This window comes from Choloepus didactylus, chromosome 4 (genome assembly GCF_015220235.1).
Source record: "Choloepus didactylus isolate mChoDid1 chromosome 4, mChoDid1.pri, whole genome shotgun sequence".
NCBI classification, from domain to species: Eukaryota; Metazoa; Chordata; class Mammalia; order Pilosa; family Megalonychidae; genus Choloepus; species Choloepus didactylus.
Window position 1 is genome coordinate 4,577,665 of NC_051310.1, and position 27,187 is coordinate 4,604,851.

Sequence of the window (27,187 nt, forward strand, 5' to 3'; positions counted from 1 at the left end):
TCTAAACTCTTTACTAGGATGATCTTTTTTTAATATTCATTTTATTGAGATATATTCACACACCACACAGTCATACAAAACAAATTGTACATTCGATTGTTCACAGTACCATTACATAGTTGTACATTCATCACCAAAATCAATCCCTGACACCCTCATTACCACACACACAAAAATAACCAGAATAATAATTAAAGTGAAAAAGAGCAAGCAAAGTAAAAAAGAACACTGGGCACCCTTGTCTGTCTGTTTGTTTCCTTTCCCCACCTTTCCACTCATCCATCCACAAACTAGACAAAGGGGAGTGTGATCCCCATGGCCCCCTAATCCCACTGTCCCCCCTCATAAGCCACATTTTTATACAATTGTCTTCAAGATTCATGGGTTCTGGGTTGTAGTTTGATAGTTTCAGGTATCTACTACCAGCTACCCCAATTCATTAGAACCTAAAAAGGGTTGTCTATATTGTGCGTAAGAGTGCCCACCAGAGTGACCTTTCGGCTCCTTTTGGAATCTCTCTGCCACTGAAGCTTATTTCATTTCCCTTCACATCCCCCTTTTGGTCAAGATATTCTCCATCCCGCGATGCCGGGTCTACATTCCTCCCCAGGAGTCATTAGGATGATCTTTTAAATCCTCCCAATATTTCTATAATTACTCCTATTCAGAAATGAAGAAATCGAGGCTCAAAGACAGTAGGTAACTTGCCCAGGGTCACATATCTGGCAAAAGGCAGAACCAGGACTTGGCCTCCAAGAGTCTGACCCTAGAACACACAGGCTCCCTTGCACTTCATATGACACAGCCTGCATGGTACCCAGGGAACCCAGCAAGGCTGGTCAACATACTTGAATGAAGTTAATGAAAGAGAAACCGTGCTGATGAATGAAGCAGTGGAGACTTTGAGGGTAAGACTCAGATGGATGCCTTGCACCAGGCTTCACTGGTTTCTCTGTTCATTTTTGTCATCCAATGAACTAAACGGCCTTTAGTATCAATAATGAGCCTCAAATTCAACTGCAAAAAAAGGGGGGAAGAATGCAGGCCAACACTGTCACAGGAACTCCAACTCACCCTTCCCTCCCCCAATCACTGCAGGTGCAGGACACCGTGAGATCTTGCATATTCTATGCAGCGCAATAGACTGACATCTAAAGGTGGGTGGAGGACAGAGCTAGAGCCTTAATCCAGCTTTTTAAAAAAATCTTAACATTTGCAATAGCATTGGGCACTGCAAAGGAAACACGGCACCAATTTCTCTCGTAACACAAACTGAGCATGCCAAAAATTTCTTCAAGAATATGATAAATACCATGGCATCTACTTTTGTGTTTAAAGTGAGTCACACTCAAAGCACATTCTCCTCACTTGTTTGAGCAAATTCTGCCGCCTGGCGGGCACACACATTACTACAGCTGCCATCTGAATGGCCCCACTCCGTATCTTCAGAGGGAAAAGAGGGCACAAGAAATGAGATAAGACTCAGAGACTTTGCCCTGGCATAATTAAAAAAATCAACCAGCCCTTCAAAGTTAGAAATAAAATGCATTTTCTTTTTGAAAAGGCTCTATCCTAATGTTGTTTTATAAAAATCCCTTTTTATAGAATGAGTGACCCCAACCCCCAGTAAATCCTACAAAATCCCACCCAGTTGCATAGAAAATCTGGTCAGACAGAGATAAAAAATATGAATATCCAAATAACCGTGTACATTTAAATGCAACCTCTGGCATCAATTCCTACCTAAATTCACCTCCATATCCTCTCCAGGATCAAGTTATTAAGTCCCATAACCCCTCTCTGTGCCTCAGTTTCCTAATCAGTAAAAGACTGACCTTAAAAGTCTCTTCCAGGACTAAAATTTTATGAGTAATTCTAAAATGTTCAATTTAAACTTTTGTTTGCACTACATTATTAAAACAAATACAATTCCAGTAGGAAAAGGGTAAGAGCATTCTTCCACACTAACCCCAGTAATCATACATTTGTGCATTCTTCCAGAAGGTTTAAATACTTACATTCATACATCTTTATGTAAGATGATATGTAATACCTGTCATATGTATAATCTCCCATGTTTTTAAAACTGATAATCACTAGAATAACATTTATTTGTGACTACTCAAAACAACATCCACCTTTCTCCTTAAGAGTGCCCAAATCAGCGTAGCGACACCGGACCCCCTTGCATCTCTTTCACATCAAGTCAGCTTACTTGATGACTGAGACCCACCCCAGCTGTGTCCTCCCCTATAAATGCCAGGCTTTGGGCAGTTTGAGCAGGAAGAAGGAACCATGCTCAAAACAAAGAGAGCATCTCCTCTGACTAAAGGTAACATTCCCTGCCACTAAAGGAAAAAAGGCTGATTCACCCATAACCTCAGGGCAGACTAAGGTGGAAGACCCCTGGGCCATGAGTCAGTCCTCAGTTTCTGTCAAAAACTTGCTTGCCAAACCCATTTCCTCACCTATAAAACAAGAATAAGCTATCCTGCTCTAATCCTTCACAAAGTAGCAGAGAAGTCAAAACATACAAATCTAAAGCATTATTAAAACGAATTCCTTCATTAACATTTGTAAGAGATTCAACTACAGGTAGGGGTACAATTTACAATCACAGAATTGGTTTAACATGAGAATGAAAGCCAGTCATTTAACTCTACTAATGCAGTGATCCAATTCAGTAGTTTTCAGTCCTACCTGATCAGAATCATCCAATAAACTTCTTTACAATACTGGCTCTTGAGACCCCACCCTGTTTTGTGTGCATGCCTGCATATGGGCCTATGTACACATATGTGTTTATGTGCATGACTGTATGGGTATAGTTATGCATGTACAGTTTTTATTTAAGTATAACACGCATTGAGAAAAGCACACACATAAAGGCAGAGCCTGGTAAATTTCCACAAAATGAACAAGATCGAAAGAATGAGAGTGATACTGCTAAAGATGAGGAGTGAGGTTATGCGCTCCTGGGGACCAGAAAAAACTTGCTGTCGAGAAGGATCTTTTGAAGGTTTTTTTGCCTTGAAGAGGTATCTCTGGAATACTACTCCTAGATCTTTGTTGAGGATTTGGAAGGAATAAATTAGAACCATGAAAGGTTAGTATACCTCTGATCGTCAACATCACCACTGCCACAATCAGCTGTTTCCAGTTTGGCCACAAGACTAGAGTCATGAGTGCTCCTCAGACTATCATAAAGCTCTTCCTCAACTATACTTTGGAAGAGATGATGGATAACCGTCCCTTAGAGGTCTTGCTCACATCCCTCTGGTCCTCATCTGTGACTATCTTCTCCGTAGGTGTATGATCAGCTCCTTTTCCATTGGACTCTTTGTCAACTGCTTTGGCAGGTGCAATTTGATGCTTATTGTCAACCTATTGGCTATCATTGGTGGCTGCCTTATGGGGCTGGTTGAAATGCTGGTCATGGGCTGCTTGGTTATTGGCCTCTTCCGTGGACTCTGCACAGGTTTTGTGCCATGTACATTGGAAAAGTGTCTCCTACTGCCCTACAGGGTGTCCTCAGAACTTCAACCAGCTGGACATTGTCATTGGGATACTGGTGGGACAGATCTTTGGTCTGGAAGTCATCATGGGGTGTGAAGAGCTGTGGCCTGTGCTATTAAGCTTCACCATCATTCCAGCTGTCCTGCAGAGTGTAGCCCTTCCATTTTGCCCTCAAAGTCCTAGATCTTGTGCTCATTAACAAAAAGGAAGAGGAGAATGCCAAGCAGGTCCTCCAGTGGTTGTGGGGCATTCAGGATGGGTGCCAGGACATCCAGGAAATGAAAGACAAGACTACTAGGATGGTACAAGGAAAGAAAGTCAATGTGCTGGAGATCTTTACAGCACCCAAATACCGACAGCTGATCATCATTTCCATCATGTGCCAGCTCCTTCAGCTGCTCTCTGGAATCAATGCTGTGTTCTATTAGTCTACAGAAATCTTCAAAGATGCAGGTACTGAGGAGCCAGTCTGTGACACTATTGGTGCCAGTGTGTTCAATACTATCTTCACCATGATTTCACTGTTCCTGGTGGAAAAGGCAGGAAGGAGGACTCTATATATGCTAGGCCTTGGAGGGATGACTCTTTGTTCCACTCTCGTGACTACTTCTTTGTTACCAAAGGATGAACATGATCGGATGAGCTTTGTCTGTATTGGAGCCATTGTGATCTTCGTGGCCTTCTGTAAAATTGGACCTGGCCACATTCCCTAGTTTATTGTGGCTGAACTTTTCAGCCAGGGACCCCGCCCAGATGCAATGGCAGGGGCTGGTTGTTCCAACTGAACCTCCAACTTTTTGGTGGGACTGCTCTTCCCTTGAATTGCATTGTATTTATGAGCCTATGTTTTTAACATCTTCACGTTTCCTTGTTATCTTCTTGGTCTTTGCCTTCTTCAAAGTCCCTGAGACCTGTGGCAGAGCTTTTGAGGATATTACATGGGTCTTTGAAGGGCAGGTACAGCAGGCCAACAGAGCAAGGAAAAGCCCAACTGTGGAGAGGAGCAACATCCAGCCTGTGAAGACCACCACAAAGGTCTAAGTCATGCCTCCTTCCCACCTCCCTCTCAACACAGAAAAGCAACCTCTTCCTGCAGGAGGGAGAGACCTCATCAGGATGTAACCCAGGACTACCTCCAAATGCTGCTACTTGATTCCTTTCTCAACCCACACATTCTATGAGCAGACAAATGAACCCAATGCTCGAGTAAGTTGTATCTTCAATGGCTTTTTAAACACTTCATTTCATGAACATTCTCTTCTGTTTAGAAGAGACTAGGTAAAACTACCTTCATTCCAGGAGGGATTGGCAACTTGGCATAGGACAACTGTGACAGCTCTTTCTCCCTTGAGATTTTAACATTGCCTGACAAGGGCATATGGGGAAGGAGAAGTGAGGGTGTAGTTCCCCCAATCTCAGGTTTACTAGGAAGCAGATATACTTGAGTGTGGAGGGCAGAGGAGGATTAAATAAGAGCTCAACTTCTTCACTTCCACACAGCTCTGCAGAGCAAATTAACTTGAGTTTATTTTATCTTCTGGTTTCATTGCATAAATATTTGCTTTTTTTAAAATGTAAAGTAATTTTACCACAATAATGGAAAACATAAGGAGACTGAGGTAGAGGGAGGTGTTTAAAGAGAAGCTATAGGGTAGCAGATTTGCTAACGGAGAGGTTATGGTACAATAAGAAGGAAATAATTCAGGGGAGAAATGAGTGTAAAGTGTTATTGAAGGGTATATGAGTAGTGCCTAAAGTTTGCACGTTGCCTCTTAACAATATGTCCTTCAGATGGAAATTCCTGAGCCTAATTTCTCAGAAAAGTCATGTGCCTGTACAAAAAAGCTACTAGTCTCCTTTGGAACTTTCTTCCTTAAGATTATAGTTTATATGTAGTATTACTGGAAACCTAGGATTGTCACTAAGGTGGGCATTCTAATTAATGTGTTTTAATGGGTTCTAATTTGGGGTGGAGTCTACAGAAAGGAAGGTCATTTCCAGCAATCCTCTCTCCCCCCACTAGAACAAACAATTCTTTCCCTTCATAGTGGACTCGTCTTTTTAAAACACTTCCACCACTCATGTGGTGGGCGAGCCCTCCAAAAAAGAAACTTAAAATCTTGGTTCTTCCTGAGGACATTATGTGGAGCAAAATAACTCAGAAACAAAGGGACAAATTTTGTATGGTCTCACTAATACGAATTAACTATAATGAGCAAACTCTGGGAGTTAAGGTCAAGAGCACAGTTATCATGAGATAGAGAGCATAGATTGGGCAATGATGTGTAAGGAGTACAGAACATTTAATAAGGTCAACTGTAAAGGTTCAGAAATGGATAGTGCAACACTGTAACTGTAATTAACAAAGCTGACTATGAGTGTGGTTGAAAGAGGAAGGCTAGGGTCATGTAAGTCACCAGAAGGAAAGCTAGAGAATAAAAACTGACACTGCATAACTTAGCAAAACCTAGAGTGGATGACGACGGTGGTTAACTATACAAATATAAGAAAGTTTTTACATGAACTAGAACAAATGTACATCACTATTACAAAGTGTTAATAATAGGCTGGTATATGGGAAAAATTACAATTAATGCAAACTAAGATCTATAGTTAACAGTAACATAGTAATAGTCTTTCAATAATTATAACAAAGGCACTATACCAAAGTTAAATTGTCAATAATAGCAGGATATAAAAGGTGTGGGTTTATTTTTTTTCCAGAAGAAATGAGAATATTCTCATATTGAAAGTGATGGTGAATGCATAACTATGTGATTATACGAACAGTCATGGATTGCATGGAGTGTGAATAAAACTGTTTAAATAACATATTTATATATATGTTGGCTCTTGGTAGAAATTCGGTACTTTTCCACTTTGTTCCTTAAGAAATCTGGGGTGTTGATTTTTGTTTTGTTTTAACCTATGGCCTTTTAAAAGAAATTCAGAGGAGAATATTCATAGCTTACTTGGAATTTGTAATGTCAGCTCTGGGAGAGGACTTTTCCTGAATGATTATTATCCAGTTTAAGAAAGTTGTTTTAGGTTCATGGCATGCTTGTCTATGTCTGTTTTTTTTTTTTAATCACACTTAGGGGCCTTGAATCTTCCCAATGGACCACATTTGAGATAGTATGATATCCCAGGTATACGAGGGTGGTTCAACACAAGAAAATAATTAATGTAACACACCACATTAACAAACCAAAAGGGAAAAATGACACAGTCATATAAATTGCTGGAAAAAAGGCATTTGACAAAAATCTAGCATCCTTTCTTGATAAAAAAAAACTTTGAAAGGTAGGAACGAAGGAAACTGCCTCAACATGATAAAGGGCATATATGAAAAACCCACAGCTAACCTCATACTAAACAGGGAGAGACTGAAAGCTTTCCCTCTAAGATCAGAAATAAGGCAAGAATGCCCACTGTCACCACTGTTACTCAACATTGTGCAACAAGTTCTAGCTAGAGCAGTTAGGCAAGAAAAAGAAATATAAGGTATCCAAATAGGAAAGGAAGAAGTAAAACTCTCACTGTTTGCAGATGACATGATCCTATATTTAGAAAATCCTGATTTAAAAAACATGACAAAGCTACTTGAATTAATAAATGAATTCAGCAAACAGGCAGGATACAAGATCAACACGCAAAAATCAGCAGGGTTTCTATACACTAGTAATGGGCTATCCGAGGAGGTAAACAAGAAACAAATTCATTCAGAATAGCAACTAAAAGAATCAAATATCTACGAATAAATAGAAAACTACAAACACTGCTAAAAGAAATCAAAGAAGACTGAAATAAATGGAAAGACATTCTGTGTGCATGGATTGGAAGGCTAAATGTCATTAACTTATCAATTCTACCCAAACTGATCTACAAATTCAATGTAATACCAATCAAAATTCCAACAACCTACTTTGCAGAATTGGAAAAGCTATTATTGGGAAGGAGCCTCGATCAGCCAAAAACATCTTGAAAAATAAATGGGAGGACTCATGCTTCCTGCCCTTACAGCGCTTATTATAAAGCAACAGTGGTCAAAACAGAATGATATTGGCATAAACAGAGACAGACTGATCAATGGAATCCAATTGAGAATTCAGAAATAGACCCTCAGAGCTATGAAAGTTCTCTATGTGTCTCGCTTACAAGTCTTTAACTGATTGGATTAAATCCAGCTGATTACATTCTCTCATTATAAAAGACACATCCTTTGTTGATGTCATCAGGCACAGCTGCAGCCAATTGACTGATGATTTAACAAACCAGCCTGTTGGTTTATTAACCAGCCAAAAAATGTAGCAGCAATGGTTAGGCCAGTGCTTGCTTGACCAGACACCTGGGTACTATCACCTGGCCAAGTTGACACATGAACCTAACCATCACAGTCCACCCCTTGTCAACTTGGCAGTTACACACATCACCTAAAACCATACTTTATCTCTAAGCAGAGAAAAATAACAGACACATATTTCGCATAAAATACCCCGCTGTCCAGCATACAACCAGAAATGCACTAAATCTCTCCAGAATAGGGTGCAAGTCTTTGGGTGACATTACCTCTTAAAATTGATTTCCTTTAATTTAACTACTGCAAAATGAACAATACAGCTTATGTCATATGAAGAGGGGATAAGACAGAGAATAAAGTGAAGATATTTGCTTTACAGACAAATATGAACATAATCATAAAAAAACAAGGAGGAAATATTCATGCCATCATAGTCCTTGTTTCTGTAACTGGTCATGTGACTCCTAAATCCACTCAACCAGGACAGAACAGGTCTTCAATAAGTGGTATTGGGAAAACTGGATATTCATATTCAAAAGCATAAAAGACAACACCAATCTCACATCCTATACAAAAATTAACTCAAAGTGGATCAAAGACCTCAATATAAAAGACAGCACAATAAAACTCCTAGAAGAAAATATAGGGAAACATTTTCAAGATCTAGTGATATGAGGTAGCTTCTGAGACCTTACACCCAAAGAATATGCAACAAAAGAAAAAACAGATAATGGGAACTCCTCAAAATCAAAAGCTTTTGTGCGCAAAAGACTTTGTCAACAAGGTGAAGAGGCAGTCAACACAATGGGAGAAAATATTTGGAAACCATAAATCTGGTAAGAACCTAATATCCTGGATATATAAAGAAATCCTACAACTCAACAACAATAACAGAAATAGCCCAATTATAAAATGGGCAAAAGATATGAAAACATATTTTTCCAAAGAGGAAATACAAATGGGTAAAGAACACATGAGAAAATGTTCATCTTCACTAGCTATTAGGGAAATGCAATCAAAACCACAATGAGATACCATCTCAAACCAATTACAATGGCTGCCATTAAACAAACAGGAAACAACAAATGCTGGAGAGGATGTCGAGAAATTGGAACTCTTATTCACTGCTGGTGGGAATGTATAGTGGTACAACTGCTGTGGAAGACAGTTTGGTGGCTTCTCAGAAAACTAGATAATGAATTACCCTACAATCCAGCAAGTCCACTTCTCAGTATATACCCAGAAGATCTGAAAGCAGCAACATGAACAGAAATTTGTACACCAATGTTCCTAGTGGCATTGTTCAAAACTGCCAAGAGACAGGGCCTTCCATTCAGAACCAGAGCCCAGAGCCAGGGGAAAAACAGCCACAGGCCACACCTCCTTATACCAGTCTGGAGTGATAGGCTGACAGGCACCACCTGCAGGGCAGAAAAGCACAGAATGTGTCAATCCTCTAAGACACAACATCAGGGAAAGCAGATACTGAATCTTTCCTCCTTCTGGGACCTGAGCCTGCTCTCGTCTGGGAAAACCTGATTCGAGTGGCCAAAGAGGTCAGATGCCTAGACAACAGAAAACAACCTATACTAAGAAAAATGAATTTACGGCCCTGTCAAAGGAACAAACTTACACTTCAACTGAGATAGAGGAATTGAAACAACTAATGCTAAATCAATTCAAAAAGTTTAGAGAAGATACGGCAAAAGAGATAAAGGCTATAAAGAAAACACTCGGCGTACATAAGGCAGAAATTGAAAGTTCAAAAAAAACAACTAGCACAATCGATGGAAATGAAAGGCACAACACAAGAGACGAAAGACACAATGGAAACATACAACAGCAGATCTAAAGAGGCAGAAGAAAACACTCAGGAACTGGAGAACAAGGCATCTGAAAGCCTACACACAAAAGGACAGAGAAAAGAATGGAAAAATATGAGCAACGTCTCCAGGAACTAAAGGACAAAACAAAATACAAGAATGTACGTATCATTGGTGTCCCAGAAGGAGAAGAGGGAAAAGGGGCAGAAGCAATAATAGAGGAAATAATCAATGAAAATTTCCCATCTCTTATGAAAGACATAAAATTACAGATCCAAGAAGCACAGTGTACTCCGAACAGAATAGATCTGAATAGGCCTACGCCAAGACACTTAATAATCAAATTATCAAACGTCAAAGACAAAGAGAGAATCCCGAAAGCAGCAAGAGAAAAGTGATCCATCACGTACAAAGGAAGTTTAATAAGACTATGTGTGGACCTCTCAGCAGAAACCATGGAGGCAAGAAGGAAGTGATGTGATATATTTAAGATACAGAAAGAGAAAAACCACCAACCAAGAATCCTATATCCAGCAAAACTGTCCTTCAAATACGAGGGAGAGTTCGAAATATTCTCTGACAAACAGACAATGAGAGACTTTGTGAACAAGACACCTGCCCTAAAGGAAATACTAAAGGGAGAACTACAGAGTGATAGGAGAAGACAGGAGTGAGAGGTTTGGAACACAATTTTGGGAGATGGTAGCACAGCAATGTAAGTACACTGAACAAAGATAACTATGAATATGGTTGAAAGAGGAAGGTTAGGAGCATGTGGGACACCAGAAGAAAAGAGGAAAGATAAAGACTGGGACTGTGTAACTCAGTGAAACCTAGAGTGTTCAACAATTGTGATAAAATGTACAAATGTTTTTTCACAAGGGAGAACAAATGAATGTCAACCTTGCAAGGTGTTAAAAACAGGGAGGCACTGAGGGAAAAATACAATCAATGAAAACTAGAGACTATAGTTAACAGAATCATTGTATTATGCATCCTTTAATGTAACAAAGGCGATATACCAAGGTAAATGCAGGTAAGAGGAGGGGATAGGGGAGGGGTGTGAGACACTTGGCATTGATGGTGGTGTTTGACTCTTTATTCTGCTTTGATTTAAGGTTATCTTTCCTTTAGCTGCTTCCTAGCTGTCATGTTCTTTTTTTTTTTTTTTTTTTTAACTCTTTTTTCTTTTTCTTTTGTTTCTCTACCTTCTTTGACTCTTCACCAGAAGGAAAGTTGGAGGTCAAAAGATGGGAATGTATAAAACTGAATCCTATGGTGGGCAATGTCCATGATTAACTGTACAAATATTAGAAATCTCTTCCATGAACCAGAACAAATGTATGACAATACAACCAGAAGCTAATAAAAGAGGGGCATACAGGGAAAAAATACATACCTACTACAAACTATATACTAGTTAGTATTTCAGTGTTCTTTCAAAAACAGTAACAAATGTACTATACCAATACTACAAGTCAACAATGGAGGGGGGTGCTTAGGGATATGGGGGGATTTGAGCTGTTTTGTTTTGTTTTTTTGTGTGTGTGTCTCTTCTTTTTCTTTGTTTCTTGTCTGCTGTAAAGAAAATGTTCTAAAAATTGAATGAAAATTAATTGTGGTGATGGATGCACAGCTGTAGGAGGGTACCTGGGACAACTGATTGTACACTTTGGATCTTTGGATGATTGTACGGTATGTGAATAATCTCAATAAAAATTTTAAAAAAAAAAGAGCTATGGGGTATTTTTCGTCATGAGAGTTGTTTAAAATGGAGAGTGATGGGGATTGTACAATGAAGTGACAATAATGTGAGATGTTGGTTGATTATCATGGACGAAACATATGCTCTGTGAAATTAGGAACCCCCTATGTTATGAATCAAGCCCTCGATTTTTTTTTTAATTCAGTTTTATTGAAATATATTCATATACCATACAGTCATCCATGGTGTACAATCAACTGTTCACAGTACCATCATATAGTTGTGCATTCATCACCCCAATCAATTTTGAACACTTTCCTTCAAAACATTTGAACATTTTCCTTATTTTAAGAATAAAAAATAAACGTGAAAAAGAACACCCAAATCATTCCACCACTACCCCCAATCCCACCCTATTTTTCATTCAGTTTTAGTCCCCATTTTTCTACTCATCCATCTAAACAATGGATAAAGGGAATGTGAGCCACAAGGTTTTCACAATCACACAATCACCCTATGTAAGCTAGATAGTTATACAATCGTCTTCAAGAATCAAGGCTACTGGGTTGCAGTTTGACAGTTTCAGGTATTTCCTTCTAAGCTATTCCAATACACTAAAACCTAAAAAGGGATATCTATATAGTGCAGAAAAATGCCCTCCAGAGTGACCTCTCTACTCCATTTGAAATCTCTCAACCACTGAAACTTTATTTCATTTTGCTTCCCCCTTTTGGTCAAGAAGATGTTCTCAATCACACGATGCTGGGTCCAGGATCATCTCTGGGAGTCATACCTTGTGTTGCCAGGGAGATTTACACCCCTGGGAATCAGGTCCCACATCAGGTCACTATACCAATACCATGAGTCAACAATACTGTGAGTCAACAAGGGGAGGGGGTGGTTAGGGTTATGGGAGGATTTGAGATCCCTTTTTCTGCCTTTCTTTTTTGGAGCAAAGAAAATGTTCTAAAAATTGAAAACAAAATTAACTGTGGTGATGGATGAACAGCTGTATGATGATACCGTGGGCAACTGATTGTACACTTTGGATCTTTGGATAATTGTATGGTGTGTGAACAATCTCAATAAAATTAAATTTAAAAAAACACAATGGAGACATACAACAGCAGATCTGAAGAGGCAGAAGAAAGGATTCATGAACTAGAGGACAGGCCTTGTGAAATGCTACACACAAAAGAATAGATAGGGAAAAGAACGGAAAAATATGAGTAGGGTCTCAGGGAACTGAATGACAACATGAAGCACAAGAATATACATGTCATGGGTGTCCCAGAAGGAGAAAAGGGGCAGAAAGAATAACGGAGAAAATAATCACTGAAAAATTCCCACCTCGTTTGAAAGACATAAAATTACAGATCCAAGAAGTACAGCATACCCCAAACAGAACACATCCAAATAGACCTACTCCAAGACACTTAACAATCAGATTATCAAATGTCAAAGACAAAGGGAATTCTGAAAGCAGCAAGAGAATATCCATCACATACAAGGGAAGCTCAATGAGACTATGTCCAGATTTCTCAGTAGAAACCATGGAGGTGAGAAAGCAGTGGTATGATATATTAAAGATACTGAAAGAAAAAAAAACTGCCAACTAAGAATTCTATATCTGGCAAAACTGTCCTTCAAAAATGAGGGGGATTTTGCACCAAATAAACATCGTTCTTTAGTCTCACTCAGAAGTTGAGGTTTTAAAACACAGTCAATATCATCCTTTTCTCTTTAGTCTGACTTACCTTAGTTCTAATCAAGTCCATCTTGTTCGTATCTCTAACTGAAGTCTGATCTCTTTTTCAGCTTTCTAAGTATTTGCTTTATGGGATAATGCTGACATTTATAGCTGCCAAAGTCTGGTTCTCAGTATCAGGTGTCACACAGATACACGAAGTTACAGGGACCGACCAGCTTAGCATTTCAGAATTTAGAGATAACCATTACAACTCATGAATAGATGTAATTGCTGTAAGAGCTTACAATCTAGGAACCTTTACCGTAAGCCTTCCCCTGATAACCTATGCTCTCAGATTTAATTCTCAGAGTTTGCCATTATAGTTAGTTCATATTAGTAAGGCATTATAATGTTTGTCTTTTCGATTCTGGCTTATTTCACTCAACATACTGTCCTCAAGGGCCATTCACCTAGTTACATACCTCACCACTGCAGCTATATATTTAACTTGTATGGCCAATTTATTCAAAAACAAAAATCACATGAAACCCTGAATACGGGGTGAGATCTGGTTGGTTTGTACAGGTTAGTGTGACGCCCTGATACATCCCAGAGTAATCTTGGCAGAGAATTGAAAGTATTTGCAAAGCCCCCTTGAGGGCCTGGGGGAAACTGTGGTAATATTAAACTTCCCCACTTTGATAATTCCTGATATCCTTGCAAGCATTGGGAACTACCATTGTAGTAGGCCAAGTCCTCAATCTTGGGGCTTGCCCTTATGAAGCTTGCCACTGCAAAGGGGGAGGTTAATATTACTACTTATAATGGTGCTTTAGAGTCACCCCCAGAGGACCTGTTTCGTTGCTCAGATGTGGCATCTCTCTCTAAGGCCACTTGGCTGTTAAACTCACTGCCCTTCCCCCTACATGGGACGTGACTTCCAGGGGTGTAAATCTCCCTGGCAATGTGGACATGACTCCTGGAGATGAGCCTTGACCTGACATCATGGGATTCAGAAAATGTTCCTGACCAAAAGGGGGAAAAGAAAGTTTCAGTGGCTGAGAGATCTCAAATGGATTTGAGAGGTCATCCTGGAGGTTATTGTTATGTATTATTTAGATACCCCTTTTTAGCTTTTAGTGTACTACAATAGCTAGAAGGAAATATTGGAAACTTTTGAACTGCAATCCAGTATCCTTGATTCTTGAAGACGATTGTATAACTATATAGCTCATATGGTGTGACTGTGTGATTGTGAAAACCTTGTGGCTCACACTCCCTTTATCTGGTGTATGGACAAATGAGTAGAAAAAAGGGGGACAAAAAGTAAATGAATAATAGGGGGAAAAAAGAGTATAAGATGTTTTGGGTGTTCTTTTTTACTTTTATTTTTATTCTTAATTCTTATTTTTTGAGTCATGAAAATGTTCAAAAAATTGATTGTAGTGATGAATGCACAACTATGTTATGATACTGTGAACTGATTTTACACTTTGGATGATATGTGAATATATCTCAATAAAATTGCATTAAAAATGAGGGGGAGTTTAAAATATTTTCAGACAGACACTGAGATAGTTTGTGAACAAGATATCTGCTCTACAAGAAACACTAAAGGGAGCACTGCAGGCAGACAGGAAAAGACAGGGGAGAGGCTTGGAGAAGAGCGTAGAAATGAAGACAACGAGTAAAACTATGTGAAAACGAAGACAATGAGTAAAACTATGTGATGATACTGTGAACAACTAATTGTACACTTTTATGACTGTATGGATGTGAATGTATCTCAATAAAATTGCATTTTAAAAACACAGGGAAAAAAGTAAGAAAACATGATGTATTTACCCCTTGACAGAGGAATTCTATTTCTAGGGATTTACCCTAAAGGAATAAATTAGAATGTTCATTACAGCTTTTTTTTAAAGAAGTAAAAGATAGGGTTGGAATAGGGAAGTTAAGGTTTAAAATGAACAGGGTTCCTATTTGGAATGATGGTAACGTTTTGGTTATGGATGGTGGTAATGGCAGCACAACATTGTGAACATAATTAACAGCACTGAAATACATGTCTGAATGTGTTTAAAAGGTGAAACGTTAGATTATATACATAGAAACAATAAAAAAAATTTTAAATCCATAGAACTACATTATACAAATAGTGAACCCTAAGTTAAGCCATGGGCTATAGTTAACAGCACAATTACAAAAATGTGCTATCATCAATTTTAACAAATGTTCTACATCTACACAAGATGTTAGTAATAGGGTGGTATTTAGGAATTTTGTATTTTATGCATGACTTCTGTAAACTCACAACTTCTCCAATAAAAAAAAATTCCATTAAAAAAAAAAAAAGACTAAAAAGACTAGAGGTATGGACATGGAATGAAGTCCCAGATATATTAAGAGAAAACTGCTGAACAGCTCATGTTTTGTGATTTAAAAAACTTAAACACTTATGTATATGCATTAAAATATTAGGAAAACTCACATGCATTGTGAATAGTGACTATGAGAGAGTTTTTACTGTCTATATTACAGATTCCCTACTGTATCAATTTTAAACAATGAGCATTTATTTTCATAATTACAAGATAATTTTAAATTTTTTTCAGTAACCCTATGAGGAAGCCACTTTGAGAGGAAAGAATCAACATAGGAAAAGCCAGGGATCCAAAGATACCCTTACCCAGGCTTTGTGGGTATCTGCTAGAAATTTACACGTTTCAAATCTCCTATTTCTATTTAAAGTCAGAAAATATGTTGAACAACCAAAACTTCCACCTTTTTTCAAAATAAAAGAGGAAAAGTAAGTAGAAAATATTTTTTTTGTCTCTATATGGGGGGAGGTGAGGGGAAGATAAGGCAGCAAATAAACCAAATTTTATATATTTGTCTACACTGACACCATAATAACATTTAAAATATTTTAAGGCCTAACTATTGTTAAACTACTAGTCAAGGAGTACAATTCCCATAGCTCCGTAAACGGGACCTTACTAAGAGGAAAGCAGATCACCACCATCAAGGAACCACATCATGTTCACATCCTCACATGCAAGCAGTTAAGCAAATTCCCTTTGGCCCACAATACCATTTCTAGAAATTTATCTTAAGAAAATCTCAAAATCAAAAACAAGGTAGATAAAGCTCTATGCCGCCTTTCTTTGCAAGAGCGACGAACTAGAAACAACTGTGCAATAGAGGAATGGTTAAAAACACAAATGAATCCATGCGATGGAATGTTATACCATGACTGAAGAAAGACCGGACTGGAAGAAACATGCCAAAATCGCCAACAGTGGCTATCTCTGGGTAACGGAATAACAAGTGATGAACGAGTGATTTTTTTTCTTCCTTATACTTTTCTGAACTTTCAACAACACATAAAATGTTACTTTGAGATTGATATTCAAAGTTCAAAGATTTAATGAATACTATCAAAGCTTACAAATTACCAATTTATTTTAGGCAAATAAAGGTCTATTAACATTTCATATTCTGCTCTTTTATCCCTAGGTCTAGAAAAATAGGATAATATTAAAATTAAGTTCTGACTCCAAAGACTTCAACAGCTAACACAACAGCACAGTCTGTAAAACAGACAGCAGCTCAGTCAGTAAAAACAGAAGTACAGTGGCTGGAATAAAGGGGACAGAGACTTACTGAACTCAACCTCAGAGCTGTTTAGAGCTGGTCCAGGAGCAAGGAGCCAGCACACCTGGCTCCAGCACTCTCTGTGTTAGTTACCATAATCCTCTTTGAACTCTGGAACTCCCATCTGTGAATGGGGGCAAAAACTTCCTCTTGGGTTATTATGAAGACTGAATGATACAGGAGCACAGAAAACATTTCAGTTCTTTGTTTGGCATAAAGGCTCAACACATGCTCACTATTGTTAATATTCAGTTCTGGGCACCATAATGTAAGATGGGCTTTGTGACAACTGGAATATATCCAGGAAAACAAAGAGATGAAGAGATACGCAATTCAAATCATCTTTAAAAAGGATGAAGTAACGAGCTATGTTTAGCTTAGATAAAGGTTGTTAAGCATGGCAGGATGACTGAATATCAAAAAGCCTCATGGAAGGAGACTTAATTAGCAGGGTTCAGGATCAGGACTGTGTAAGAACAGCAAATTAAAAAGTGGAATAGAAAAAATAACTTTCAGGCAATACTTAAAAGGCCTCCCCGAGCCTGGAAAGGGTCCAGAAATGTCAATATTCTTCCTTTTCCTATTCTGTTCTTCATTACAAACTCATCAGACTGCAGCCCGACGGAGGTAAAACCCAGGTACTCCTTTAAGAATTAGAGTACACAGAGATGATTAGGTTTTCATTGCTAAAGTGAGCATTACTAAGAGTGATCAAATTTCCCATGTTCACAGACAGTAATACACACACACAAAAAAAACCCAATTCTTCAAGATCAAAATTAAACGTTTCTTCACCATGAGTTATCAGCACCTTAAATATGCTAACATGGATTCAGAATATCCAAAAGGGAGATAAAATGTGCATCACCTCTCACACTTGTTTGGCAGTGGAAAACAATTAACACCTATTTCAATACTGCAAAAGAAAGTTTGGGAAAGCCTAATCGAAGCATAGGAGTTCCAGCCTTTCCTCACAATTTAACAGACTCCTCAGCCACATTTACCACTCTTGGCTTTCTAAGCCCCCCTATGTTTGAGAGCAATGATTCTTTACCCATATTGACAAAGTCCCCTTTCAGAACTCAGTGTCCTTCTCTTCAGAAAAATGCACATATGTCAGTAACTCTGGTGTGATTTCAAGTTCACAGAGCCCATAAATGCACCCTCACTGAAAATGTCTCAAAAAGTGGATTTAGTTTGTCATCTTTCTTTTAAGTTACAAATAAAATACAGATTTTGAAAAGAGCAGTTTAACTTATGGTAATATATTAGATATAAAATTAATCCTTTATGGTATTAGTTAAGCAGCAGGGACAGAAAAGCTGAGAAACCATACTCTGAAAATACAGTTAATATTACTAAAAGCTATAACATACCTTCCACCTAAAAAGGTAGTCAGAATATCCAAATAAAAATTTAAACATATTAACAAATTGTCAATTCAAAAGTTTCATTTCCAGATAGGCTGAAGTTTTATATTACAAGGCCTATTGCCAGTAACATACATTTGTTTTTGGTAATCCTTCAAATTAAAAATATGTTCAACTCTTCATCTTTATATATCTGTAAATTCCCAGCTGAAATCGGTTATATACTACATTACATTATTTTTTACCACCCTGAACTTGTTCTCTTATTTAATTCAGTATTAGCTTATACAGCATACTGCAAAAAGTAAAAGATTATTGTAACCACAAGTTTAGGAATCTTTGAATCATTATTACAGGACAAAATGAAGAAATACTTCCAAATTGTTCAAATTATTTAAAAAATATAATGAAGCACAACTATATGCTGTCTGTAAGAGACTCACATTAAGTTCAAAGACATAAGTAGGTTGAAAGTGAAAAGCTGGAAAAAAATATACCATGCAAGAGCTTGGGTAGCTATACTAATGTCAGATAAAACAGACTTTAAGACAAAAACAGTTACAAGGGACAAAGACAATAATTATATACTGACAAAGGGGTCAATTCAACAAGATGTAACAATTATAAATATATATGCAACTAACAGCAGAGGACCAAAATATATGAAGCAAATGCTGACAGACTTAGGGAGAGCAGGAGATTTTAATACATCACTTTCTACGATGGATCTAAACAGAAGGTCAATAAGAAAATAGAAGACTTGAACAACACAATAGACCAACTAGACCCAACAGACATATAGACAGAGCACTTCATGCAACAACAATACATATTATTCTCAAGTACACATGGGTCATTCTCCAGGACAGACCATATCTTAGGCACAAAATAAGTCTCAATAAACTAAAAAATATTAAAATCATACATTGTATCTTCTTCAACCACAGCAGAATGAAGCTAGAAATCAATAACAGAGGGAGAAAGGGAAAATTCACAAATATGTGGAAATGAAACAATGAACACTTAAATAACCAAAGGTTAAAGAGGAAATCACAAGGGAAATTATGAAATATCTTGAGACAAATGAAAATGAAAATACATACCAAAACATACAGGATGCAGAAAAGGCAGTGTACTGAGAGGGAAATTTATAGTTTTAAACACTCACATTAAAAAATAATGACTTCAGAGGACGTCTCGGAAGATGGTACAGGACAAGGAAAACTTATTCCTCCAGCAAAAACACCTGGAGAACAGGTAGAAACTGCCCAAAGCAGTGGTTCAGGGCTTAGGAGACCAGGGAAGCACCATTGCAACATATAAGGAGCAGCTGGATGAAAAAGTGGAGAAACTAGGCCTGTGAATAGGATGCGTGAGCTCAAGCATGCCCATCCTCCACCCCAAGGCGGCTGCTGCCATCGGCCTGGATCCTGCCAACTGGCGAAACGCGGCACAGTCCTGGTTCAGTTGCTGGCCAGTGAAGTTAACCTTCTCGGTCCCGCAGCCTTGTCCTTCCACCCAAGAGTCCGGGAACTAGCAGCACCATTAAATCCACAGAGACTCCACTATGGTTCCAGGGCCCACCCACCACCCCAAGGCTGACAGCTTCGGGAACACCCGGACCTGGGACAGACAGGCACTACCCTCGGGAAAAGAGGGAGATGCAGAACTGTCCTGATCTAACGGTTGGCCAGTGAGGGTGACCCTCTGGGTCCTACAGCCTTGAACTGGACCTCGAACAGGTCTGGACCCTGCCACTAGGCTGCTGCAGTTGCCCAAGAACACGATGTGATGGGAACGTTGGGAAAGTAAAGTAGCAGAAGCTGCTCTCTTGCCCACCCACTGAGACTCTTCAGAAAGGGGCTGCACTTCCTGTGTGAGACCCTGGCCCTGGTTAGGCTGGTAAATACTGACAAACCAAGTGCCAACGGAGATTTTCAAGATGAACCCAAGCAACAACAAAACCTTAGACAAGAGAGGGAAAACAACTTTCAAAATAATCTGATCAAGATAATGAGATGCCCAGAAAACAGCAAAAAATTACAAGGCACATAAAGGAACAAGAAGATATGACCAAAGCAATCATTGAAAATTCAGGGGAGACACAGAGTTTGGAACAACTAATCAAAGAAGTTCAAATAAATATCCTACATAACTCCATTGACATGGTTAAAGAGATAAAGGATAACAAGAAGACATCAGACAAGCATAAAGAAGAATTTGACAGAATACATAGGAAAAATAGCAGATCTTACAGAAATGAAAGATACTACAGATGCAATTAAAAATGTACTGGAGACACACAACAGCAGATTTGAAAAGGCAAAAGAAAAGGTCAGCAAACTAGAGGACAGAACAACCAAATTCAAATACACCAAAGAAAAAATGGAGGAAAAAAATGGAAAAATTTAAACTGGATCTCAGGAAAATGATGGACAACATGAAGTGTACAAATATACGACTCGTAAGTGTACCAGAAGGAGAAGAGAAGGGTAAAGGGTAAACGGTAAAGGGCCAGGAAGAACAGTTGAAATAATTGCATAAAATCTTCCAACCCTTATAAAAGACATAAATATGCAAATCAAAGAAGCCCAATACACTCCAAGTAGAGTAAATCCAAATAGACTCACTCCAAGACACATTCTAATCGAACCTGTCAAATGCCAAAAAGGAGAAAACCTTAAAAGCAGCAGGAGAAAAGCCTTTACCACATACAATGGAAGCTACCTAAAGCTAAGGGTTGACTATTCATCGGGCACCATGGAGGCAAGAAGGCAGTGGTACGATGTATTTAGGATACTAAAAAGGAAAAATTGCCAGCCAGTAATTCTTTATTCAGCAATGATATCCTTCAAAAGTGAGGCACAGTTTAAAATATTAACAGGTAAACAAAAGCTGAGAGAATTTGTTAACATAAGACCTACCCTGCAAGAAATACTAAAGGGAGTTCTGCTGGCTGAAAAAAAAAAAAAAAAAAAGATGGGGGAAAGAGAGGCTTGGAGAATAGTATAGAAATGATGATTATCAGTAAGGGTAACTAAAAGGATTAAAAGACAGAAAATATCAGATATGACAAATAAAAGCCAAAGGATAAAACAGTTGAAGTAAGGATGGTTTTTACAGAAATAACACTGAATGTTAATGGATTAAACTTCCCAATCAAAAGACTCAGACTGCAGGAATGGATTTTAAAAAAAAAAACACGATCCATCTATATACTGTTTAGACAAGACAAATTTTAGACCCGAAGATACAAAGAGGTTGAAAGTGAACAGATGGAAAAAGATACTCCATACAAGCAATAACCTTTAAATGATGAAAGAGACAGAGAGATAGAAAACACTATATTAATGAAAGGGGGAATTCACAAAGAAAAAATAAAAATCATAAATATTTATACACCAAACTAAGGTGCCCCAAAGTACGTAAGTCAAACATTGGCAAAACTAAAGGGAGCAATTGATGTCTCTACAATAATAGTGGAAGACTTGAACACACCACTCTTTTCAACAGATAGAACATCTAAAGAAAGGATAAATAAGGATAAAGAGAATGTAAATAACATGATAGATGAACTAGATCTAACAGACATACATAGAACATTGCACTCCAAAGTAGCAGGATATACAGTCTTCTCAAGTGCTCGTGGAACATTCTTCAGGATAGACCATATGCTGGGAACAAAACAGGTCTTAATAAATTTAAAAAGACTGAAATTACACAAAGCACATTCTCTGATCACAATGGAAGGAAGACGGAAATCAATAACAATTGGAGAACTGGAAAATTCACAAAAATATGGAAGTTATACAACACACTCTTGAACAATCACTGGGTTAAAGAAGAAATTGCAAGAGAAATCAGTAAATATGTCAAAATGAACAAAAATGAGAACACAACATATCAAAATTTACAGGATGCAGCGAAGGCAGAGCTAAGAGAGAAATTTATAGCCATAAATGCCTACATTAAAAAGGAAGAAAAGAGATAAAACCAAAGACCTAACTGAACTGGAGAAACTAAAGAACAACAAAGTAATACGAAAGCAAGCAGAAGGCAAGAAATAAAAAAGATTAGAACAGAAATAAATGAAACGGAGAATAAAAACTTCCTGAACATGATAAAGGGCTTACATGGAAACCCACAACTAATATCATACTCAACAGGGAGGGACTGAAAGCTTTCCCTCTAATATCAGACACAAGACAAGGATGCCCACTGTCACCACTGTTCTTCAACATTGTACTAGAAGTTCTAGCTACAGCAGTTAGGCAAGAAAAAGAAATATAAGGTATCCAAATAGGAAAGGAAGAAGTAAAACTCTCACTGTTTGCAGATGACATGATCCTATATTTAGAAAACCCTGGAGAAGAAAAAAAAAAAATGTGGCAGGACAGAAAATCAACACACAGAAATCAGCAGGGTTTCTATACAATAGGATTGGGCTATCCAAGAAGTAAACAAGAAAAAAAACTCCATTCACCATAGCAACTAAAAGAATCAAATACCTAGGAATAAACTTAACCAAGGATGTAAAGCACCTGTTCACAGAAAACTACAAAACAATGCTAAGAGAAATCAAAGAAGACCTAAACAGGTAGAAAGATATTCCGTGCTCATAAAACAGGAAGGCTAAACGTCATTAAGATGTCAGTTCTACCCAAATCAATCTATAAATTCAATGCAATACCAATGAAAATTTCAACAACCTACTTTGCAGAATTGGAAAAGCCAGTTTTCAAATTTATTTGGAAGGGAAAAGTGCCTCGAACAGCCAAAAACATCTTGAAAAAGAAGAATGAAGCGGGAAGACTCACGCTTCCTGCCTTTAAACCTTATCATAAAGCCGCAGTGGTCAAAACAGCATGGTACTGGCATAAAGAGACATTGATCAATGGAATCAAATTGAGAATTCAGAAATAGATCCTCAGAGCTATGGTCAATTGATTTTTGACAAGGCTCCTAAATCAGCTCAACTAGGACAGAACAGGTCTTCAATAAGTGGGGTTGGGAGAACAGGATATCCATATTCGAAAACATAAAAGAGGACCCATATCTCACATCCTATACAAAAATTAACTCAAAGTGGTTCAAACACTTAAACACAGGAGCCAATACCATAGAACTCCTAGAAGAAAACACAGGGAAACATCTTCAAGACCTAGTAATAGGAGTTGGCTTCTTAGACTTTACACCCAAAGCACAAGCAATGAAAGAAAAATAGATAAACGGAAACTCCTCAAAATCAAGAGCTTCTGTGCTTCAAAGGACTTTGTCAAAAGGGTGAAGAGGCAGCTAACTCAATGGCAGAAAATATTTGGAAACCACATATCTGATAAGCATTTGATATCTAGAATATATCAAGAAATCCCACAACTCAACAATAAAAAGAAGACCCAATTATAAAATGGGCAAATGACAGCAACAGATATTTCTCCAAAGAGGAAACACAAATGGCTAAAAAGCACATGAAAAGATGCTCATATTCACTAGCCATTAGGGAAATGCAAATCAACACCACAATGAAATATCTCACACCCATTAGAATGGCCACTATTAAAAAACAGGAAACTACAAGTGTTGAAGAGAATGTGGAGAAATAGAACACTTATTCACTGCTGGTGGGAATGTAAATGGTACAACTGCTGTGGAAGACAATTTGGTGGTTCATCAGAAAACTAAATTGCCCTACAATCCGGCATTTCTGCTCTTCAATATACACCCAGAAGATCTGAAAGCAGAGATGCAAACAGTCACACACCAATGTTCACAATGGCATTATTCACAACTGCCAAAAGATGGAAGCAACCAAAGTGCCCACCAACCAATGAATGGATAAACAATTGTGGAATATACATACGATGGAATATTACTCAGCAGTAAGAAGGAATGAAGTCCTGAAACATGTGACAGACAGCATGGATGAACCTCGAGGCCATGATGCTGAGTGAAATAAGTCATACAGAAAAGGACAAATATTTTATGATTTCACAATTATGAGTTAATTATAATATATAAAATCATAGTCACAGAATTTAGAATATAGGTTACTGTCCTAGTTTGCTAATGCTGCAGAATGCAAAACACCAGAGATGGATAGGCCTTTATAAAACGGGGGTTTATTTCACTACACAATTACAGTCTTAAGGCCACAAAGCGTCCAAGGTAACACATCAGCAATCGGGTACCCTCACCGGAGGATGGCCAATGGCATCTGGAAAACCTCCTGTAGCTGGGAAGGCAGCTGGCGTCTGCTCCAAAGCTCCGGCCTCAAAACGGCTTTCTCCCAGGACGCTCCTCTCTAGCAAGCTTGCTGCTCTTCAAAACATCACTCCCAGCTGCACTCCGTTCAGTCTCTTTGAGTCAGCACATTTATATGGCTCCACTGATCAAGGCCCACCCTGAATGGGTGGGGTCACACCTCCATAGGAGTATCCCACCGAAGTCACCACCCACAGCTGGGTGGGGCACATTCCAAGCAAATCTAACCAGCACCAAAACGTCTGTCCCACAAGACCACAAAGATAATGGCATTTGGGGGACACAATACATTCAAACCGGCACATTCCACCCCCTGGACCCCAAAATGACATTATCTTTCCAAATACAAAATACATTCATTTCATCACAATATCACAAAAACTTAAACCATTTCAGTAACAAAAGTTAAGTACAAGATCCCATCAAAATCAAATATAGGCGTGGTCAGTCCTAAGGCAAACTTTTCCTTTAGCTTTGGATCTGTGGACTTAGAACAAGTTATATGCTTCCAATATACAAAGGAGGGACATTCATAGGATAAACATTCCCATTGCCATAAGGAGAAACAGTAAGGAAAACAGGGTTAATGTGTGGAAATGTTGGAGCACTCACCTAAGCGTTTGGAGAGGAAAGGGCTGCCAGAAAGGCCCTTAGGAAGGGTTAGACTCCCGCTCTCTCAAGCCCCAAGGATGCAATGTCGTTCTGTAAATGACTCTCAGACTTTGAAATCTAATGGAGTTTGTCCTGCAGGTTTTAGGAACCGTTTTGGTCCTGTTAACCCTGTTTTCCTTACTGTTTCTCCTTATGGCAATGGGAATGTTTATCCTATGAATGTCCCTCCTTTGTATATTGGAAGCATATAACTTGTTCTAAGTCCACAGATCCAAAGCTAAAGGAAAAGTTTGCCTTAGGACTGACCACGCCTATATTTGATTTTGATGGGATCTTGTACTTAACTTTTGTTACTGAAATGGTTTAAGTTTTTGTGATATTGTGATGAAATGAATGTATTTTGTATTTGGAAAGATAATGTCATTTTGGGGTCCAGGGGGTGGAATGTGCCGGTTTGAATGTATTGTGTCCCCCAAATGCCATTATCTTTGTGGTCTTGTGGGACAGACGTTTTGGTGCTGGTTAGATTTGCTTGGAATGTGCCCCACCCAGCTGTGGGTGGTGACTTCGGTGGGATACTCCTATGGAGGTGTGACCCCACCCATTCAGGGTGGGCCTTGATCAGTGGAGCCATATAAATGTGCTGACTCAAAGAGACTGAACGGAGTGCAGCTGTGAGTGACGTTTTGAAGAAGAGCAAGCTTGCTAGAGAGGAATGTCCTGGGAGAAAGCCATTTTGAAACCAGAACTTCGGAGCAGACGCCAGCCACGTGCCTTCCCAGCTAACAGAGGTTCTCCGGATGCCATTGGCCATCCTCCAGTGAAGGTACCCGATTACTGATGTGTTACTTTGGATACTTTATGGCCTTAAGACTGTGACTGTATAGCCAAATAAACTCCCTTTTTATAAAAGCCAATCCATCTCTGGTGTTTTGCATTCCGCAGCATTAGCAAACTAGGACAGTTACCAAGAGATAGAATGAGGCTAGAGAATGGGGAATTGTTGCCTAATATGTACAGAATTTTAACTAGGTTGAACTTAAACGTTTGGAAACGGATAGAGGTGACAGCAGCATGTTCCTAGGACTGTAAGTAACAGTGCTGAACTATCTGTGACTGTCGCTGAAAGGGATTGTTTAGAGTCATGTATATCACCAGAAGGAAAGCTAGATGATAAAATATGGGAAGCTAGAACACAGTGAACCTTGTGATGGACAATGTCTGTGATTAACTCTACAAATATAAATATGTTCTTTCATGAAACAGAAAAATGTATGACACTTTTACCAAGAGTTAAAAATAGAGTGGTAGATGGGTTAAGAATGTACTGCAAAGGAGAGGCTAGGCCTGCTTATAATTGTGCCTAAGTTGTCTCCTCCTGAACGCCTCTTTGTTGTTCAGATATGACCCTCTCACTCTAGCTAGGCCAACTTGGCAGATGAAATCACTGCCCTCCCCTCTATGTGGGATCTGACACCCAGGGGTGTAAACACCCCTGGCAATGTGGAATATGACTCCCGGGGAGGAATCTGGACCCGGCATCGTGGGATGGACAACATCTTCTTGACCAAAAGGGGGATGTGAAAGGAAATGAAATAAGTTTCAGTGGCTGAGAGATTCCAAAAGGAGCCGAGAGGTCACTCTGGTGGGCACTCTTACACTTAATATAGATAACCCTTTTTAGGTTTTAATGAATTGGAATAGCTAGCAGTAAATACCTGAAAATGATCAAACTACAACCGCAGAACCCTTGAATCTTGAAGACAATTATATAAAAACATAGCTTGTAAGGGGTGACAATATGATTGGGAAAGCCATGTGGATTACACTGCCCTTTGTCCAGTGTATGGATGGATGAGTAGAAAAACGGGGGCAAAAAAAAAAAAAAAGTATCCAGTGATCTTTTTACTTTAATTGTTCTTTTACACTTTAATTTTTATTCTTATTACTTGTGTGTGGGGGGGGTAACGAAAATGCTCAAAAATTAATTTTGATGATGGACCCACAACTATATGGTGGTACTGTGAACAACTGATTGTATGTTTGTATGACTGTATGGTAGGTGAGTATATCTCAGTAAAATTGAATTATTGGAAAAAAAGGAATGAAGTTCTGATACATGTGACAACACGGATGAACATGTGGAATGAAATAAGACCCAAAAGGACAAATATTGTATGATCTCACTTGATATGAATTAATTAGAATAAGCAAATTCACAGAGTCAGAATGTACAATACAGGTTACCAGGGG

General features: G+C 38.5%; 1 protein-coding gene and 1 pseudogene across 1 annotated transcript in view; one reads left to right on the forward strand and one right to left on the reverse strand.

Annotated features, from left to right (window-relative positions):
- Positions 1-27,187, reverse strand: part of RCOR1 (REST corepressor 1) — a 172,615-nt gene that overhangs the window by 37,687 nt on the left and 107,741 nt on the right.
- On the forward strand, positions 3,092-4,557 carry LOC119531053 (annotated as a pseudogene).